The sequence below is a fragment of the Nycticebus coucang genome, chromosome 1, assembly GCF_027406575.1.
Source record: "Nycticebus coucang isolate mNycCou1 chromosome 1, mNycCou1.pri, whole genome shotgun sequence".
In the NCBI taxonomy this organism is placed as follows: domain Eukaryota; kingdom Metazoa; phylum Chordata; class Mammalia; order Primates; family Lorisidae; genus Nycticebus; species Nycticebus coucang.
The window spans coordinates 5,361,311-5,373,962 of NC_069780.1; the positions used below are offsets into that span (position 1 = coordinate 5,361,311).

The 12,652-nt window shown below is 44.2% G+C and overlaps 1 protein-coding gene across 1 annotated transcript in view; it reads left to right on the forward strand.

Moving 5' to 3' along the window:
* The first annotated feature begins 1,230 nt into the window (after nucleotides 1-1,230).
* Nucleotides 1,231-12,652, forward strand: part of PARM1 (prostate androgen-regulated mucin-like protein 1) — a 110,349-nt gene continuing 98,927 nt past the window's right edge. Inside the window, exon 1 of the mRNA XM_053583411.1 lies at nucleotides 1,231-1,383. The gene's annotated coding sequence lies outside the window, so the exon portion shown is untranslated. The remainder of the gene's footprint in view (nucleotides 1,384-12,652) is intronic.

A 12,652-nucleotide genomic window follows, 5' to 3' on the forward strand; every position in this document is an offset into this window, starting at 1 on the left:
AAAATCTCAAGACCAGAGATGTCGGCGTGGATGTGGAGAAAAGGGAACACTTTTGCACTGCTGGTGGGAATGCAAACTAATACATTCCTTTTGGAAAGATATATGCAGAACACTTAGAGATCTAAAAATAGATCTGCCATTCAATCCTGTAATTCCTCTGCTGGGCATATACCCAGAAGACCAAAAACCACATCATAACAAAGATATTTGTACCAGAATCTTTATTGCAGCCCTATTCATAATTGCTAAGTCATGGAAGAAACCCAAGTGCCCATTGATCCATGAATGGATTAATAAATTGTGGTATATGTACACCATGGAATACTATGCAGCCTTGAAGAAAGATGGAGACTTTACCTCATTCATGTTTACATGGATGGAGCTGGAACATATTCTTCTTAGTAAAGTGTCTCAAGAATGGAAGAAAAAATATCCAATGTATTCACCCCTACTATGAAACTAACTTAGGACCTTCACATGAAAGCTATAACCAAGTTGCAACCTAAGAACAGGGGGAAGGGGGAAAGCGTGGGGAGGGAGGGGGGAGGTGGGTAGAGGGAGGGGGATTGAAATGATCACACCTGTGGTGCATCTTACAAGGGTACATGGGAGCCTTGGCAAATGTGGAATGTAAATGTCTTGGCAAAGTAACTAGGAAAATGCCGGGAGGGCTATGTCAACTAATGAGATAAAAATGTGTCAAACATTCTATGAAACAAGTGTATGGTGCCCCATGATCATATTGATGTACACAGCTATGATTTAATAAAAAAATAAATAAATAAAATAAAACCAAAGTTCACTGTGGCCACTTCAGCCCCTGAGGGTGTGATAGAATTTTCTCTGTAGAGAAGAAAGCCTTTATTGAACAGAATAGGCTCCTAGTCCTCTGTTGAAGGAGGCTCCCCAGAGCATGATCTGGAATGGTCCACAGAAACAAAGAGAGAATAAAATTGCTCTACATTCAAAGGGAGCAGGGATCTGGGAGAAATGTAAGGAGATGATACTCGGGAGGAAAGGGTCAAGGAGCACCCCCAGCCAGCTCTGGGCAGGGCAGGTGGCCTAGGAAATAAAAAGAGAGTGGGTGGCGTCCACATTTGCTTTAGGTCTGTGTGGCCTTTGGCTGTCCCCTCACCCCAAACTGCACTAGAGCATGTTGATAACCTTTAACTTGCATTAAGGTCCTATGTTTCACAGGAAAGGAAGGAAAAGAGGCTGAAGTCTGTGCACGGTAGAGAAAATAGAACAGCCATGGAAGGTGGGACGCAACAAAACCAGGTGGACGGTGTCCTCAGGAGTCCAGAGTGAGCTGACCGTGAGGTCATAAGCCGGGAGAATCTAAAACAACAGCAACAGCAGCAAAGCCTTCCTCTGGGGTGGACAGTAAGTATTTGAACAATTTTTTTTTAAGTCCAAGGAAGGGGGATTCCAGCTGCCATCTGGGTTATACTAACCGGCCTCCAGCAGCTAACTGAGGGTTCTGCACTACTAGCAGGAGGCCCTGAAGGTGAGGAAATGAGACTTAACAGCTCTGTGCCCTCCGGGCCCAGCAGAACACATGACGTATAGTAAGTGACAAGTAAGTGTTTGTTAAATAGATGGATAAAAGTTTCCATCTAAAAAACCGATTCTTTCCTATTAGGACGAGAACATCAGATAGGTTAGATCAGATAGTTCCTTGGTGGCATGGGAAAAATATTTAAAAGAAAAAAGGATGGTGGAAACAGCAAAGCAAATCTTAATTCCACGTTCAAAGACCCAGGAGAGGAAAGGGACTCATATTTACATATGATACTGTGCTCTCGAAAAGCAAGAATAATAAAACTGAAAGTGGAACACTGCCGTTATCGAGGAGAGAAGTAAAATATGGAGGAATGATGTCCTCGGAGAGAAGAGGTGTGCAAAGATTACAGAAAAGAAAGAGGCTCGCTTAGGTAGACAAGCTCAGCCTCCCGGTACAGAGTTACTCAGGCAATGAATTCTTACATCATCTCTGCAAGCAGACAGCAACACTTCTAAAAACAGGAAAGCACTGGGGAAAGAGCAGATTGAAGTGGTCTAGAACATTCAGCAAGTCACTGGCAGTGCTCACAGCCCAGTTTCCTGCCCCCATGTCGGCATGAGGAAGCCAAGACCCCAGAGGAAAGACCACTCTCAAAACTGAGAAGATTGTCTGCCAATCTTCCTGGAATTGTGAAGCCCTGTTGGAATTGTATTTCACTACCCGTCTCTCTGATGAAAGAATTACACCTGATATACACTTGCCAGTGTTTTTAATAATAATCTTTTGAAATGTTCAGATAACACTGACGGTATTTTAGAAATGTAAGAATCACTTTATTAGAGGTAATTTATGATTTTAAAATAATACGTAGCAACTTGAATTTCATACATCTAAGTCATTTTTTCCAAAGTGAAGAGAAATAACGACATTCAGACGGAACCCAAAGTGATAGATCTGGCTGCAGAGAATTAGACTCACAGGCCACATTTATAACACTAAAACGCTCACCGGGCTAGAGCATAAAAAGACAAATAAGACAGATAATGGCCAGGTTTGTGTTTTCTTTTTTCTTTATGGAATTGAGGCAAGGAAAGTAAGTTCAAAATGCTAGGAAGTGCGTGGGCAGCACAGGGGTGGGGCGTGAGGGTCGCTGCAAGCCATAAAATTACTCCATATAAATATGTAACTGTGGTGCCAGCTTTCTTTATATTGTGAGGAGAAACAGACTAAATTTAAAAGTCAACTGCTATTTATTGGGATTTTTATCCTTAGAAGTTTTTTATTGTGTCAAGCATGCATAATACATAAAAGCCTGTCGTACAGACTAGCATATAGATTATACCAGAATAATTATTAGAACGTTTAATGGGAAAATACAGATCTTTATTCTACTTTCCCAGAAAAATCAACTGTGCTCCCATTTCTCAATTTTGAAAGAGGATTTACAGTATTTGACACCAGATGATTTTTGCAAAGTGTTTTTAGAACCTGGGTAAGAAGATTGCTCTCAGATGCAAAGCCCTGGAACATTTTTTTTTCTTTCCTTATTGTAAAAAACAAAGACTTCATCCACCCCATCAAGTCATTTTTCAAAGCCAGACAAATCATTTATTTTCCTCCCCTTCATATTTTCCAGAGGATTTCTAGGCAGTTTTTCAGAAACAACTTTTCCTTCACTTTAAATAAAAGACCCTTTCCACATAATCCCCTCACTCACACCTTTCACCTGAGGAAGAGTTTATAATTTTACCACCTTTGTGCCGTCATTAGAGGTATTCTAAAGCACATCTAAGTCACAAAATGGAAGCGGTAGGGAAATAAACAAAGAGCACTGGAAAGAGAATAAATAGGGGCGATTTATCCCCCTGCTTGGCAAGGAAGTGAGCCACTATCACTTGAATTCGGCAGAGGTGCAAAGCCGGGCAGCTAAGTGGGGAAGCTTGAGGGAACAGGAGGGAGGTTTCAAGAGCTATCTGACTGTAGATGGCTGGCTCGGGAGCTGCAGGGACGTCACTAGCATGAGGACATCGCATGAGTGACAGGCTTCCTGTGGCTTGCGGAATACACAGTATTTGGCTTTCTCTGGTTAGCTGGGAAGCGGGCAGGGACTGGCCATGCCCTGGTTGCTGTGGGCAGTCATGGCAGAGGTCATGGTCTGCCTCCCCTGGTGGTTTCCACAGAGCCTGTGGCTCGGAGTCCTGCTGTCAAAGTGGTGTGGACACCGTGTGTTTGGACGTCCACTTCCCAGTCTGTGTGTTCAGGAGGTTCTTGCTTGTGAGGGGCTGATCAGTTCTTAGAAGGCTGGAGATGCGAGCCCCCACCGTCAGGGACTGTTCCCACCTCCCTCAGCAGCTGCGCGCCAAGACCACCCTGACCTTCTTGTTCTCGCCTGATGGCTGTCACGTAACCTGAGAGCAGCCATTCTGGGCAGAGTGCAGCAAACCCATAGAATGACCACCATGGCAAAAACAAGAACGTCCGACAGTCCGGGTAAGACATATGGAACCAGTTGTCCAACCCAGACCATATATCACCACAATGAAAAAGCTGCTTGAAAAACAAATTTCATAGGCCCTCAGAATCAGTCTTAAAGGAATAAGTAGCTTTTTCATTATGGTGATATATGGCCTGTTCTACCTTGTGTGTTTTATTGATATAAGCGATGACACAGATGCCACCATAACTTACCAACAAGAAATGTAGAGAAAAGTGACTGGTCACACCATCTCAGCTCCCGCCAGTGAGTTGAGATAGATCTGTGTTTCATCTAAAGCAGAGGTGACATCATTAATCATTTCTGCCAAAGTTGGTAATAAGCTTACAGCCTACCCTAGTTGCATGAGTCCCACAGGTGGGAACACTGCTCTGATTGTTTGCATAAACAATGAATCAATAATTTCCCCAGATAGAACACCAGAGTAATCAAAGGTGGCATTGTTTTGGAGTGTGTGTCTAAATCAGAATTTCCAGTGTTGGTGATTTATGGAATCAGGCTCTGTGTGTACAGACAGGTCTAGGGATACTATTATTCCTAAAGTGTCTGTGTGATAGTCTGATGTAAACCGGAGCCGGCACCTTGGGGACAAAGGTGTGGTCTCCAGTGGGGGCCCGTGGGAAGCCTGGAAAGAGAGCAGTTCCTCACCTGGGGCCAGAACAAGGCCATACGTTAATTGTGTTACATAGTTTGGTCTGTATTAGTTGCATAGGTGGCAAGTACTTGGCCCGCCAACTTATGATAGTTGTTAAATTAAGATGTAGAATAATCTAGGGTCTTATGCATAGATTGTAATAATTGGTTCCTTTCCTGGGAAGGAGGAATGTGGCAAAATCACAGGTTGGTTTTTGTAAACTTAATTGTCCACCTAACCTACCTGTAGGTGCAGGTAGACATAATTTCCATCAGCCATAATTTCCCACGATCCCAGCTGATGAAACCAGAATTTATCCCAGAGGTTTTATTGGGGGCGGAGGGAAGATTCTAGCAATCAGTAGGATTGGGGGCCAGTCACTGCTCTGCAAAAAGAGGGTACAAAGGGGTGGGAAAGAATGACCTGATACCACCCAGGATGCCACACTAATAGGAGGAAATCAACATGGAAAACTGGATGTCAACCAGTGAATAAATATCCCAGGGGCTCAGCACTCGGAGAGCAGACCTCAGCGCAGTGCAGACTGGCCGTGTGGGTGTGGGCCTGACCAGCTGGGAGCAGCAAGGCACAGGGGCCTCTGTGGCCTCCACACAGCACTGAACAGTGCAGACTGTGTCTTGGTAGGATGTCAAGGAAAGCTCAGAGAAACAAAGACCATCCGAAGGAGAACAAACAGCATTTATTCACAGTTGCTACTTGTGTTTGGGACTCAAAGGCAGATGAGGGAATATGGAAGTTTTATAGTTAAAACATAAAAGGATGGCTTGAGGTATGATTTGTTGGAGGCTGCTGGGATGGGGAACCTGGAGGAGGCCACCCTATAGCAGAAGTGAGGCGTCTTAGATGACGGGTGTGGGGAACATGCTGTCTTTTCCTGGTTGGCCTTGGGTTGGAAGCAGGAAAAACTGAGCAGGCTGGCAGTGACTGACCAGGTCTGGGCTGCTCTGGGCTGGCTCCTGCAGAGACTGCAGTCAGAGTCCTGTTGTCACAGTTGGTGTGGCCACTACTCCTTTGCACACTCAGTATCTCAAAGCTAAAGCATCTATTTCCTTGCACAGCCCCCTGTCTTTTCATTAAAAATGTTTTATTATGACAGGGATATCACATCTAAGCAGAGAAGACATTTTGCTAAGAGCATTAGTCAAAGTGGAAAGAAGGCAGGATTTTTTTTAGGAAAGGTCTTTAAGAGAGATCATCATTGAGGGCAATCATAAAAATCAGGGCAGTCAGCCTTCAAGACCCCAAGCAGTCATGGTCACGTAGCATGAGGTTCATCGTATCAAGCTCCCGGATGCTAAATCTCCAGTAAGCTTCTCACAGCCAATCAAACATGAAGCTCTAATAAGCCAAAATTGGGCATAGTCATAGCCAAAAAAATTCAGAGTAAGTGATAATTTAGATGAAATATTTTGCCTACACAGAAATAATTTGAGAAGTAAATCATTACGTATATCTGTAAGTAAAAAAAAAAACCTGCATTTCAAATGAGCTATTAATCAGAATTTTTACTAATGCTGATTGCTAATGCTCCCGACCTCAGTAGTCCAAATAAAACAGAATTTATAAACATGACGTATTGCGCTTAAGGTAACATAACATGCCAACGTGAAATCCCAAGTGACTTGGATAATTAAAAGCGCAACTAAAGGGGCTTTCACAGAGACACCTGAGGCCTATCGTATTTAGTGAAAATGTTAAGTCCCATAATTGGGTATGATATTTCCCCATGTAATTGCACATTATGCAACAGAATAAATATTTTCTTACTGTAACTACTAGTAAACAGAGTAGTAAAGGTGTAGTTGGATTTATATAAAGAATACTTCTAAGCAGAGTAAAATAAAAGTTGGGGACCTGGCGCAGTGGCTCACACTTGTAATCCTAGAACTCTGGGAGGCCAAGGCAGGTGGATTGACTTAGCTCAGAAGTTTGATACCAGCTTGAGCAAAAGTGAGACCCCCGTCTCCACTATAAATAGAGAAATTAGCCAGGTGTGGTGTGGGTGCCTGTACTCCCAGCTGCAAGAGGCAAGAGGATGGCTTAAGCCCAAGGGTTTGAGGTTGCCGTGAGCTATGACACCACAGCATTCTAGCCTAGGGAACAGAATGAGACTCTGTCTCAAAAATAAATAAATAAAAAATAAAAATTGAACTTGGATAACTTAAAATTTTCTTTCAGCCCCCAAATTCTGACTGTTGGCGCTCCTTTGTGTCGCTTTCCTTATACGCCAGGCTCGGTTCTGAACACTCTTGAGAATATAATCCTCTGTGAGGTGAGGCTGACAGTAGCGGTTACTAGCTGAGAGCCTGCTATGTGCGGGGTCCATTCTCAACTTCTGCCCCTTTAATCCTAAACATAATTTGGTAACCTGGGAACTATCATTCTCCTTTTTATGAATAAGAAGTAGAATTCTGGAAAGATTAAGCACCTGATAGCAACAGGGTTCTCTTTCTCTTTACTTTACCAACCTGCTGCTGCTCCAGCAAGTCTCGGGGCTGAAGTGCACAGAGGGTGGGCAGGAGGGAGGCCAGGTCAGGCTGTGACCAAGATCTCGTCTCCAAGTTCCAGGCTGAGACTGGTACACATAACGGTGAGTGGGAAATCCAAAGTCAAATCCAAATCAATCACTTGGTGGGTTCCAGAGTCAAGAAGCTCAGCCTGAAGCTGAGTTGCCAAATTCCAGCAAGCAAAACCTGAAACAGCCACATTGAAAATGTTATTTAACTGGTAATAAAAATCCCAGGTGGTTACAGCAATGGAGCTCAGTGAAGAGGCCCAGAGGAAAGGCAGGGGGCCCCTTGCAGTCCCTGGAAGAAGAATCAGATCAGATCACATATGTTCTCGAAACAGCAGTGCTCAGGGAAAGAGTGAGGACTTAGAAACCTTCTGAATTAGGTCCCTTATAGGATACCTGACTTTGGAGAAAAGCCATTTAACTTCTCTGAGCCTTCATTTCTTCATCTGTAAAATAGAAATAATAAAACAAAAAAGCACTTTTTTATACAACCCCAAATATCACATTTGCTAGCAGTAGCCAGAGTGTCAGGTGCTGCCCCCTCACTGACCTGCAGTGACTTCTGACCCAGCTGCTTCGAAACAGGACCATCGAACAGCCTGCTCTGCTGGAGAAAATAAATACAATGGGGCCTGGAACGCAGTAGGAATGTGATGACCAGTAGCTACGGCCCGTGTTGGTGGTGTGCTGGGGGTTCTTACACAGAAAGGACGCGAAGGAAGCAGAGCAGACCTGCTCAGTGAGTAAGCCTCACTCAGGCTGACAGGTGTCCGGCCGGTTTCTCCTGATTAACTAGACCCAGCCCAGGTCAGAGACAAATCTTCCAGCTGCTCTGTGCTTTGGTAAGTTTCCAAACAACAGTATAGTTCAGCCGTTAACTTGCCTCCCCTTCGGGTTCTATGGTGTCTCACTGGAGGAAAAAATGACCAGAAGGGAATGGGTTGTATGAGGAGAGAGAGAGACACAGATGCAGACAGGGTGCTCAGCCAGAGTGGCCTCAGGGAGGAGCGCCGCGATCAGTATTTGGGGTATAGTCACCCTGGGCTCCTAGGCATGGGATGAGGCGGGGCCTCTGTGGTTCAGTGCTAACCAGGTTGCTGCTATTCCCATGAGTTCCTATAGACCAGTGTTTGTCAACCTTTTTTATCTCATGGCACACTTGAACCTGTAGTTAAACTTCCATGACACACTTAAATTATGTCAAAAAAAAAAAGAGTGGAAAAAAAGAACATACTTACTTTGCCTTGAACTTCTTTTGAAAATAATTTAATTAATGACCTTTAAAAATGTTCGTGGCACACCTCAGATCCTCTCACAGCTCACTGACTGAAAATCACTTCTAAAGATGTATAATAGAATAATGTAATATATTTTCTACTTATAATAATTTTCCCCAAATTCTTCCACCTTTCAGAAGAAGCAGGAGGAAGAGGAAGGGAAAGGAGCAGAAGAAAGTGAGGCCAGCAGCACCAATTTTGGTTCTGGTTTGGGGGTGCACTTATATCAAAAAATAATAGGACAAAATATTTAGAACAGATACTGCTGAAGAATCAAAGACGCATCATTGCCACAGGGACAAAGGGCAGCTGCTGAGAGTCTGTACCTGCCTTGCTAGCTACTTGGCCTAGCCCTTTGCTGCAGGAGGGCAGCTTACAGAAGAGAGGCCCAGCTCAGCAGACCAGCCAGCTACTCCACCAGCTTCACAGCCCAGAGATCACGGAACAGCATCTGGCTTGAAAAAGCCATGAGCCAAGCAACTTTGAAAATGTTAGTGCTTTAATTTGCCTGTTTTCTAAAGAACACTGTAAGTGAAAATAATGTATAAGCCAGCGGTTGCTGAAAGTCACACGTTTTCCTCTCCCAGGGCTTTATGCATCCTCTTGCCTCTGTTCAGAATTCTCTCTGGGCTCCCCAGCTCGACACCCCCAATTTCCAGCCTTGGTCTGGTTCATTCCTACTTGACCCCCTAACCAAGCTGAAGGGCCCTTCCCTGGAAAGGCCTATCTGCCTCCTTGATTGAATGAGGCTCCCCATGTTTCTCCTTCACTCGTCACATTGACAAGGAATATTTTTTTATCTGTCTCCCCCCACCCCTACCCCATTCATTCCAATGGATCCATCCCTTAGACTGAGGTGTGAACAGTAGAGGACCCTGCCTTTCTGGGTGTGTGCCTCGCAGGCAAACACTCTAATGTCTGTTGAATGAACAGACAGATAGACAAATGGATGGTGTAAATAGTAACAGATTAGCGAAGAGCATCACAGAAATATCCTGCTAAAAACGCTATATTAATTAAAATTACACTGGCTTTGATTGAAGGAAAAAAACCCAAATTTCAGTGGCTTAACATACTGGTTGCTTGGTTACATGACAATTCCTAGCAGGTGTTTCCAGCTGAACAGAGATGTTCTCTCTCCCTCAGTGAGCAGAGCCAGGCTCCTCTGTCTTGGGAAGAGGAGAGGAAGGCCAAGTCCCACCCACCCCTCACAGGTCCCAGCCCGGAAAGGACACAGATAACTTCCCATCACACTTCAGACTGATCATTTGCTACATCTGAAGGCAAGGAAGGGGGTGCTGAGAAATGGGATCCTTGTCTGAACACCCATTGACACCACCACGTGTGAGGAGAGTGCAAACTTTTAGTTGGCCCCTAAGCTGTAACTAGCCACAAACACATAACAAGCCAATTCAGATAACTCAAGGTAAAGCAACCTCCCTCTTCACTTGTCTGTACATTGCTTGCTAACCACACAAACTTGTGACTCATTTTGCCTGGGAAATCACGGGCCTAAGAAGGCCTTCCTTGTACTGATGCTTTGAATTATTAGGTGTAATGACCACAATGCCTTGACACTTCTGTAGCTTGACTGTGTTATCTTACAGCTTTATTAAATAGGATATCAAAATTTACATATAGAAAAATGACCTAAGTGTTTTCCATGCTGCTTTGGCTGCCAATATTCTGTTCCTAAAGCCCTCATTTAATCATGAGTATTGTAATCTGAGGGAGCATGAATGTATACCCAGAAATAGCTTTGACATAGTATTTTTTGTTTTTTGAGACAGAGTCTCACTCTGTCACCCTGGGCAGAGTGCTATGGCATCACAGCTCATAGAAACCTCAAACTCTTGGGCTCAAGAGATCCTCTTACCTCAGCCTCCCACATAGCTGGGACAACAGGTGCCTACCACCACGCTCAGCTTGTTTTTCTATTTTTAGTAGAGGTGAGGTCTTGCTCTTACTCAGGGTGGTCTTGAACTTTTGAGCTGAAGCAATCTACCCACCTCAGCCTCGCAGAGTGCTAGGATTACCCAGCAACATAGTATTTTTAAATATACATAATGTAAAATAGAATGGCATTGGTTTTGAAACAGAGCTTAGTGTATTTTTTTTAATACCATCAAGGAGAAGAAATAACATAAGGATCTCCAGTTGATTTTAGTTAATTCTTGCCACATCTAAAGAAAAATATTACTAGTTAATCTCTTTTGATATTTTTGTAAAAACTAATCACCTAATCAATCACAAGTGTAAACCCAAATGGCAGATAAACAGAAAAAAAAATATTTTCACATAACAATCAAAACAAATTCATTGAAGATAATGGTCTCTGTCTGGATATACTACAGGGTAATGAAAATGCCAATAGCATCATATTTCCTCAAGATAATATTCTTGTCTTCTCCCACCCTGCTGACCTCTCCCACCCTGCTGGCCTCAAGGAGTAGATTGATTGTGCTTGTCAGTCAAAAGCAAAAGAATTTGACCCAATAATTTATGTGGACTTGTTTTCTCTCCAGACAAGTGACTTGTTACTAATTTAAGGATTAAGTAATATGGGAGTCAAATTTAGTATAAAAGTGACACTGCTGTAAGTTTGCTTCCCGCCAGGAGTTCTGGTTAGGGTAATATTAACAATGAAGTTGGTTATAAAGTCCAAGACAGCAGGGGAAGCTGACTTCACTCTCCCCACCCATCCCCACACACACAAAGAAAACCACAAACAGCTCCAAGATATTTACCAGCAACAACTCAGAACTCAAATATGAGGCGGAGACAGTTCCTGGAGCCACAGAGAAGTGGAAAACTCTGAGCAGACCGTGGCAGAGCCACATCCACCACCAACTCCCTCCCCCCAGCCTGCCCAGCACACAGAAAATCCCCCCCAACTTCTGGTTGCTCCACTGGAAAACATGAAACTGTGGTGGTCAACCAACTTCCCCAACTTCTTGGGTTCCCTGGCAGGAGACCTGTCCTTGTCTTTACCCACAGGAAGCATCATGACTGCCCAAAAGGAGAAATTCGCAGAGACAAATGGGGGAAGTGAGACTACTGTCCCCAGCCCTGAACACTGCTCTATGGCTCAGCCACAGAAGTGCTGAGCAGAGTGGCTGTTTGGCAGCATGGCATAGGAGCTGTGTTCCCCAGGTCCCCGGGGCATGGAGCCCTCGAGCCTTCCACACTGCCTAGATAATCCCTTTGAAACCTCCCCATCTGGGTCGGGCAGTGCTCTGACCATTTCCTACAGCCAAGGTGAACCCGGGCTTAAGGTGACAGCTAGATCCGAAAACAACCACCTAGCAGTGAAGATTCACTACAAAAATAAACTCAGAAAAATCAAAGAAGGCCTGGCAGAGAAAACTGCAATAAATAGCTGACCGTTCAATGCAAAGACATAGACATATACCCACAAGAAACAACAGCAGGCAGACTGCAACTTTCCCAAAAGGACAAAGCGAAAACCCAGTGACTGACCCTAACAAGACAGCAATTGGCCTCTCGGACCAAGAATCGAAAATAGCACTTTTAAGGAAACTCAGTGATCTCCAAGACATCACAAAAGAGCAATTTAGAAATTTATCAGAGAAATTGGGCAAAGAGATTAAAATGATAATAATAAAATCCAGTGGCATTCTTGGAACTGAGAAATGTCTTGGCTAAACTGAAGAACTCTTCAGACCAGAGGTTCTCAACAGTGGGGTGAAACCAGCAGAAGGAAGAGTGAGCGAGCTCAGAGACCAGCTGTCGGAAAAGGCAGAGCTGGAGGGTGAAAAAGGGGAGAAAGACTGGAAAGTGCCTAAGGTGGATCAGGTTATCTCCAAAGACCAAACCTAACAATTACTGGTGTCTAAGAGGGAACCGAGCAGAACGCGTGCTGAGCAGAGGGGTCTGGTGTCCACCCTGCACCAGTCACCATCGGGGAGGTGGCCTCACAGGCAGGTGCAACCCCCCCCTGGGACCACGTGCTCAGAGCAAGGGCATTTCCCTGAGGAAAAGGCTGCTCTGGGCAGCTACAACAGTGGATGTCCTCAGCAGTTCTCTATGGTGTTTCTCTGAACCAGACGGCTCAAAATGTGGTTCACAGACTCCTAAGAACCTCCAGATACTTTTATATGCAAAAGTCAACATTATCTTCATGATATTACCCAGATATTACATATTACCCTTATTTTTTGCATTTTAACTTTTGAATTGATGCTGC